The sequence below is a fragment of the Myotis davidii genome, unplaced genomic scaffold (genome assembly GCF_000327345.1).
Source record: "Myotis davidii unplaced genomic scaffold, ASM32734v1 scaffold557, whole genome shotgun sequence".
Lineage (NCBI taxonomy): Eukaryota > Metazoa > Chordata > Mammalia > Chiroptera > Vespertilionidae > Myotis > Myotis davidii.
This window is the reverse complement of record NW_006289557.1, coordinates 1,585,468-1,593,751: the sequence shown is the minus strand read 5'-3', so window position 1 is coordinate 1,593,751 and position 8,284 is coordinate 1,585,468.

The following is an 8,284-nucleotide window of genomic DNA, read 5'->3' as shown; positions in this document are numbered from 1 at the left end:
AAAGTGCCAGAAGACACAGCAAAGTAATTTTGCTTCATGATGACGCACCATCACACACTTCAAAACTAGTCAAAGACACATTAAAAGATTTTGCCTGGGAAGTATTAACCCACCCACCATATTCACAAGACCTTGCTCCTTCAGATTACCACTTGTTCTGATCGGTGGCACACGTATTTTCTGAGCAGCACTTCAAAACATACGAAGAAGTGGACAACTGGGTCTCTGAATGGTTTGCCTCAAAACAAGAAAAGTTCTATTGGGACGGTATCCACAAATTACCTGAAAGATGGTGGAAATGTGTAGCTGGTGATGGACATTACTTTGAATAGAGCACTTCTGAGGTTTCTCTTGAAGTTATCGTGTTTTCTTTGATTACAAAAATCCGCATTATTAACTGGTACACCTAGTACTTAAAAGATATGAGGGATTGTTGCACCTTAATTTTACATTTTCCGGAATTAATGAGGCCTGGGGTTGGTGGAAAGAATCCAAGGGAAGGAGGATATCATTCATTCACTCAACAAACACTATGTACCATAGTGTGCCAGGAAAAATGAAGAACAGGTATTCACAGCTTCAAGATAGCAGATCTGTGAAGAACTTAATTTCTTTTTTTCACATTTAGAAGAGACTATCACTTAGATCAGTTACTGGGAAATCATCTCTGAATTGCTGCCCAAGCTATAGTTGTGTTGAAAATGAAATTTTTAAAAAGTGACCTTAATGTTGGCCTCCAAGAAGGCTCTGGACAATTTAGCACCTTTTTCAAGCTGTAAATTACTCCCGAACTGGTCTACTTAGGTAGCTTTTCCCCTTTCAGAAAGAAAAAAAAAATGTAGCCTACAAAATTAAAAGTTTACTACCCAAATAAATATCACTGTGGAAATGTAACTCAACAAGTATTTTCCGAGTGCTTTCAGGATTCTTTCCCCTGCTAAAAATTGTTGTAAGGGCGAGAAGTGCAGATGATAATATTGATCACCATTGTCTATAAGACTGGTCCCTACCCTCAAAGTGGTAATAATTTCCACCAAACTATGCTAACATATGTGAGATTTTAGAGGTTGAGACAGGTTAAGGCAGAAATGGACTCAAACCAGATGTTAGTATAAGAAATAAGTGCTAGGGCATCCTAAGGGTTATGTTCATGGATTAGGATGGTGAATCCTTTTTGTGGAATGTTCTGAAAGTGAAGCAGAGGAGCTTTAATTTGGCTTTGTGAGGAATTAATGAGCCCATTAAAGTTTTAGAACAGAACCTTTGAACATGATGAAAAGATATAAAAAATCCAAATCAAGCATCTTACTGAGGACCCTTTTAGTTTTGAAGGTTTTATTATCAGAAATAAATCAAATGAAGCAAATAAAAAAATAAATGTAAGTGGAGAAATGTATTAGATCATATAACTAGAAAGTGCAAGTAGTGGACCTCGGTCACGGTGGTCCAGGCATTGAAATAATGCCATCAGCTCTCTGATTGGCTTCATCTTAGGCTGTCTTCATGCACTAGTAAAATGGCTCTCAACAGCTCCAGGCTTAGGTAGGTTTCAGAGATTAGGTCCCTGAGAAAGAGCCTCTGGAGACAAGGCATGATAGTATGCTCTGATTGGCCCAGTGAGGTTGTACTCCTCTCTGCAAACTCACAGCACCCTGGGGATGAAGGTATTTGATTAGTCAGGACCTAGTCGTACGCAATCCCCAAGGTAGGGAGGTGACTTTGGTCAGTTCTTCCCCCACGTCCTTTAACTGCAAACTATGAGCAAGATATTTACTGAATGAGGGCAGAGTAGTTTCTCAAAGGCAGGGATATTGTATTCACACACACACACACACACACACACACACACACACACACACTACCCAAGCTTAACTTTAACACATTTACAAATTAAAATAGAGCACCTTTCTTTTCTTTAAAATGTAGTTTGCCCCTTTAAAAATTACTTTTATACTTTCATTTTGTAGGCACTCAATACTGCGAGTTATAGCTCCCATTTCTGAGCAGCTAACACAGAAGTTTCTCTATGTCTCTATATGTAAACAAGTTAGATTCTGAAAGTTGGTTGTAAATCATTTTATTGGTAACTGGAATCAGAAGATGCAGCACAGCTGGGTAGCAGGCCCCTGAAGACTCTCTCATAGTACAGGGTTGTTGCTAGAAAGTGATGGCCCAGCCTAGGATGATAATTCCCTCTCCTGCTCCTGCTCCTGCTAGCTCTTGGTGAAGGGAGTTATGAGGAGTGATGTTTGTCCCTTCTGGGTGGATGGTAAGATAAGGCACCCTAGTGTGCCCTGATTGGCCCAGGGAAGTTGTATTCATCTCTGTAAACCCACAGCCCCTTTCTCTATCTGTTAGGTGAATGGAGAGGTTCCTAGGACCTTGTGGACAACTGATCCATGAGATTGAGAGTTTCTGGCTTTCTCCACATGAAGTGCCAGCCCAATGCATCACTAACATTGAATTCTTACAAGCATGAAAAATGTATCTTTATTATGTGAAGCAATGAGAATTAGAGTCTTACCTAAATAAGTTCAGGTGGGTTTAGTCTTATCATCTACACTCACATTTGAGTGTGGCCTTTGACAGTTTAATCCAAGTATTCACACTTCTTCTCCTTAGGAATATATCTTTCTTCCAACATATTTTCCAACAATAACCAGTTTACTTCATATGCTCAAAATCTGTTGAGTCAGGTCACCTTCACCCTTGGTAATTCCTCTGAGTATTATGAGAAATCCTTTAGTACTTTAGTTACTACACATACTCCGTTTTCACTAAGATTCTTAAACCCACAAACTATTCATAGCTTGTGACAGGTCTCATTAGCAGGGTTAGCAAGCTTCACCCTAAAATTCTTTAGCAAACTCATGGTCTTCTCTGTTCTGAATTATTGCTATTAACACTTAAATGGTATTCTGGTTCACCGATCACTTTCTTTTGCTCCTAATGATTATTGCTGATTGCAAAGGTATAGACAGATCCTTGCACCTGCTTCATGAATAGCTCTTTGTCTTTAAACATTTTCCTGCAGTCTAGTGAATCATGCTACTTAAATTTTTTAAATATACCCTACCTCATTTAGGTAATTATCATGTGCCTCTTCTTATTAGCATTTTCAATACTTTCATTGGCTTTGCATTTATTGGCTATTATGGATTAAAAATCTTTGCAAGTCAGCTCAAAACCTAGACACATAAAGCAAATATGCAGGAGAATATGAAAAAATATGTTGGCTTTATGACCAAAGACAATAGCTAATATCTTCTGTTGATGGTGAGCCAAAAGGATGCATTTTTACCTTGTTCTTCATTAACATGTGTGAATATTCTTAAGTTGTAGAATCTTAGAATACCAGACCTAGAAGAGTTATTCATCCAGTTAAATTTTGCATTTTATACAGGAAAAGAAAGAGAGAGGATGAGAAAGGAGGGTAGCAGATTCCTGATTACATGAATAAAATTTACTGCGAATGTGAATTTGATATATGAGGGTTTTCTAGATTTCTTCCAGTAGTCCCATCAACTTTTAATAAAAACTTTTTTTCTCACCAGCACAGCTTCTCTCTTCAGTTGTTTTAGAAAATAGTATATTTTGCCTAATTCACAGGAGAAAGGAGAGAGAGAGAGAGAGAGAGAGAGAGAGAGAGAGATCCTCCTGGAAACACATAAGATACGATTTAAATTCGTGTATGTTTGATCATTTCTTAGGCTCTTGGCAATGGAGAAAATATCGGAAAAATGGAATAGATCTCTGATTAAGATGTGTGAAAGAAACAAGGGAAACTTTTGGTGTGGGGTAAAAGAGTGAAGGACTCTGAAGGGGCTGACACTTTTGAGATAACTAAAAAAGTGAAACCTACGCTTTCATCTTTACCCTAAGAATGCAGTGCTAATTAATTGGAAATATGACCATTTCTGAATTATAGCAAATTATCCCCGATATCAATGAATATTCCAAATAGCATTGAATAAATTAAGCTGCGTAAAGTACTGCTTCTCAAACTTTTGTTTTAAATTTCCCTGATGTCAATGAAAAAGAAGTTTTATCCATGGGCCTGTGGATGAAGGACACCCTCCCCCCCAAAAAAATACATTTCTGGTACCTTTAAAATGTATTAAGCTAAAGCCTATGAAATTGTTATTTTTATAAGCCAAAATAGTGGTTGAATATTGGCAATGTCCTATGTTTTAATCTAACATAAAAACTTTCTATTCACAATATACATGTATTTATTTTAATATAAAGATTGTGTTTCAAATTCCTTATCTGTGACTAGAATTAAAGACCAGGTTCAGCCTGTGGCTTTGAGCACTCTCTGGCAAGTTGAAGTCTGGAGAAAAGCAACAAACCTCTCAGAGACACAGGTCTAGGCAGCTTAAGAGCCATCAGAAAGGGACCAGCTTGATTCAAAATCAAACTTGATGGTGGGGTTTTCAGGATGGCAAGAGATAAGAGTGTAAGAAGAAGCAGAATAAAAGACCCTCCACCAAATTATATGACTCTCCTAATTATTTTACTTTTATTACCTTCACAGTACTGAGCATGTCCTATGTCAACCATTCCTATGAAAAATTCAGAGATGCTCAGTCTGCAGTTTTCAGAAACAAAGTTATACTCCTAAGAGCTAGGAGCATCTATTTTGTCTTGCTTATTCTTCAAGTGTGTGTGTGTGTGTGTGTGTGTGAGTGTAGGAGCGGTAGGGGAATTTCCCAGTGTAGAAATTGGATTATGCTTTACTGGAATAATGAAAGCAAAGGGTTGGAATCTCAAACCTAGCTCTGGACACTGGCTGTACATACTTTGTAAGAAGCTAGAAAATTTCCATCTTTCCCATACAGTTTCTGTTAGCTAACATCTGTTTCCTATTCTGATTGGTAGTAGAGCTTTTAAAATTAGACCCACGGTCGCTTTGCCAAAGAATAGAGTGGGACATGGTGGTAACATGTAGAAGGGGGGAAGCAGTAGGGCAAGTTATTTGAAGTCTAAGGCAATGAAGATAAAAAGATCCCAGGTCTGACAAATGGCCCAAGAACTTACTGTTAGGAAGGTACACAGAGTGGGAGGCAGGTTCCTGAAAAACCCTAGAAGGCTGTGTGGGTGAAAGCTCCTAGGACTAATGAGTCAAACCTAGAAGGAACGCTTTACTGGAAAGTGCAGAGCATTTGAAACCAAATTTGTAAGATTTGAAACCTGACTTGTAAGAGAAAAACATCGGTCACTGGTTTCCTTTACAAGGTCCCAATTCAGCTTGGACTGTGTGGCTCAGGGACTGGGTGTCGGTCAACCTATGAGCCAGGAGCTCACAGTTTGATTCCCAGTCAGAGCACATGCCCGGGTTGCAGGCTTGATCCCCAGTGTGGGGCGTGCAGGAGGCAGCCGATCAATGATTCTCTCTCATCATTGATGTTTCTCTCTCTCTCTCTCTCTCCCTTCCTCTCTGAAATCAATAAAAATATGTATATATATTTTTAAAAGATCCAAATTGATTCAGAAAAATCTTTGGGTTTTTTTCTATTTTTCAGAGTCATATGTGTTTTTTTTTCCCCACCCAAATCTTTAAGGAGGGAGAGCACAGTCAAGAAAATGTTTTACCTAATCCAGATTCATACCAAATACTATGTCTATAAGTATTTATTTAATTTCTTAATGAGTTTTTCTTGATTCTTGGGTAAAATCCAATGCTTTTCCTTTAATATGTTTTCTTGGTCACCACCAGGACTTTAGACAGAGCTCTCATTTGATTTTTAAGATAACTAGCAAACTGCATATCTATACAAAAGTAATTTTATACCTCAGCAAAAGGGTATAGTCAGCAGATAATTTACTCCTGTGGCTTTTCATTAGCTAACTCTCCCTCGGGGCAATTTAGAGGTTATAGGCAGACTCATTCACTTTCTCAGCCGCTTTTAGGATCACTGCTGCAATTCACCAAACCCGTGAAAAATATACGACAACTCTCCACCAGAACTAACCCTTGTAATTGAGGTAGATGTCATTTATTAAGTGCCTCATATGTTATTCATTTTACATATATTATTTAATCCTCTCAACAATCCTATCAGTTAGAGTTACTCTCTATTTTAACAAGAAAGACACCGGTTTTGAGAAGTTAAGTAATTCCCCCAAGTCATACAGTTAATAAATGGCAGAGTTTTCACTGTCTGTGACTCCAAAACTCATTACTGTTCTGCTCTGCTTCTTGACCTTATAGCATCTCTCTCCTTTAACCTCACACTTAGGATAGAAAACTCAACCATGATCATAGCTCCTGGGATTAAGAGGGTCTAAGAGGAACATAGATACTCCATCTGCCAAGGGCAATGCATGGCCCATTGCTATAGTGGTTTTCATCATTTGTAATGCAATACAATCTCACCCAGAACTTACATATAAAGCAGAAACACTTTTTATTAATGTACATTTATTTATCTGGTCAATTCAAATGTATAGCATTTGCTGAATAGAAAGAAGTGAGCTATTTTTTAAAATAAATATGAAAATTAGAAATTAGGAGTAAAGCTGGCCTTTTAATTTTTTATCAGTTTGACTATTAATGAAATGCAAAATATTTGCATATACCCTAAAGCACCTTCTGAAAAGTATTACTTTAGAATCCTTCCTTCCTCCCTCCCTTCATTCCTTTCTTCTTCCCTTCCTTCCTTTCTTCTTCTCTTCTTCCCTCTCTTTAAAATGTTGGTGAACTTAACCATTTTCTTCTAAGAACCAAAAACTGGGAGAATGAGAAAGGGACCCTGCTCTTAAGAGCTCACGTCTTAATCAAAAGAGACATAGAATGATCACAATTAATCTAAGGATAAAAAATATCAAGTGAAGTAGAAAATATTATGGGAGTGATTATTCTGGCTGGGCATGGGGCGCAGATCTTGGTAGACTTTGAAAAAGGGGTAGTTTTTCAAGAGTGGTGGGAATAATGCAAGCTGTGATAAAGAGAATGGCTAGGGGAAGACAAGATGATGGAGGAGAAATAGGGCAGATGACAGAGCTAAAGGACAATCCATCTGAGCTGTGCTTGGAGGGGAGTAGTGAGAGGAGGACTGGTAAGGTGAGCTGATGTCAGGTGGTTAAGTCTGTGAATTTCTTTCTGAGAAAGTGTGGCCCTTATTCCATAGATAAAAGGGAACATCAAGAAGTTTGAGTAGGGCCCAGCCAACATGGCTCAGTGGTTGAGCATTGACCTATGAACCAGGAGGTCACGGTTCAATTCCAAGTCAGGGCACTGCCCGGGTTGTAGGCTTGATCCCCAGTGTGGGATGGGCAGGAGACAGCCAATCAATGATTCTCTCTCATCATTGATATTTCTAATTCTCTCTCTCTCAACTTAAAGTGATCCTCTAAAACACACATAACAATAAAGATAAAGTAAGAGAGCCCTAGCTAGTTTGGCCCAGCTCCAGCTCGCACCCGGCCCACCTCCAGCTGTGTGGTTACTAGAGCTTATATAAAACTTCATCTAGAAATAAAAGTCTATTTTACACTGACTACAACTTTGATTTTATACAATAACTTCCCTTTTATAACCTCCCCTTTATGTTTTTGTTTTTTTCTGGAAATACACAGACATTTTTAATGGAAGCAAAATGGGCAATGGTGTCAAAGCCAAAAGGGATTGAGCTCAGGCGAGGCAGGGCCAGTGCTGTGCCCGGGTCATGGAAGCCACAGCAGCCTGGTGGCAAAGGGGTTGGGGAGGGACCTGGCCATGGGGGGCCTGCGAGGAGCCCAGGCTGCCAGCTTCATCCCTGGGGAGGAGCGGAGGCTCTGGCCTAGCTGGTTCTGCAAAAACCTCAAGGGTGGGCACCTGGTGGCTCCGAGTGGCTCCTCACCTTAATTACTTCACTGAAAACCTCAAGGGTGGGCACCTCCAGCTCCCATTTGGCCTGCAGGCAGCTCCCACCTGGCCCGCAGGTTCATTCTAGAGTGCTATGGTTAAATACTCATGGGTTGATTGATTACTCGCAGGGTGTGGTGAAGTAATTAAGGTGAGGAGCCACTCGGACAACGCCCAGTTCACACGGGCTGGCCTGTGCTAAATGCTTTATGTATGAGGGTCCCCATCGTACCGATGGTTAAAGTAAAGCCCTCGAAGGATATGCCCCTTGCCCAAAGGTCAGCCTGCCTGTCTGCAGCAAAGCTAGGATATCGACACCATTATAATTAAAGGAGCGAAGGGAAGGCCAGTTATTATAGGCATGTTCCCTGTGGGGAGGGCACTGGGCAAAGGGAAGGTAAGCACATGCCCAGGAAAGCCGGGGGGGCCGGGGGC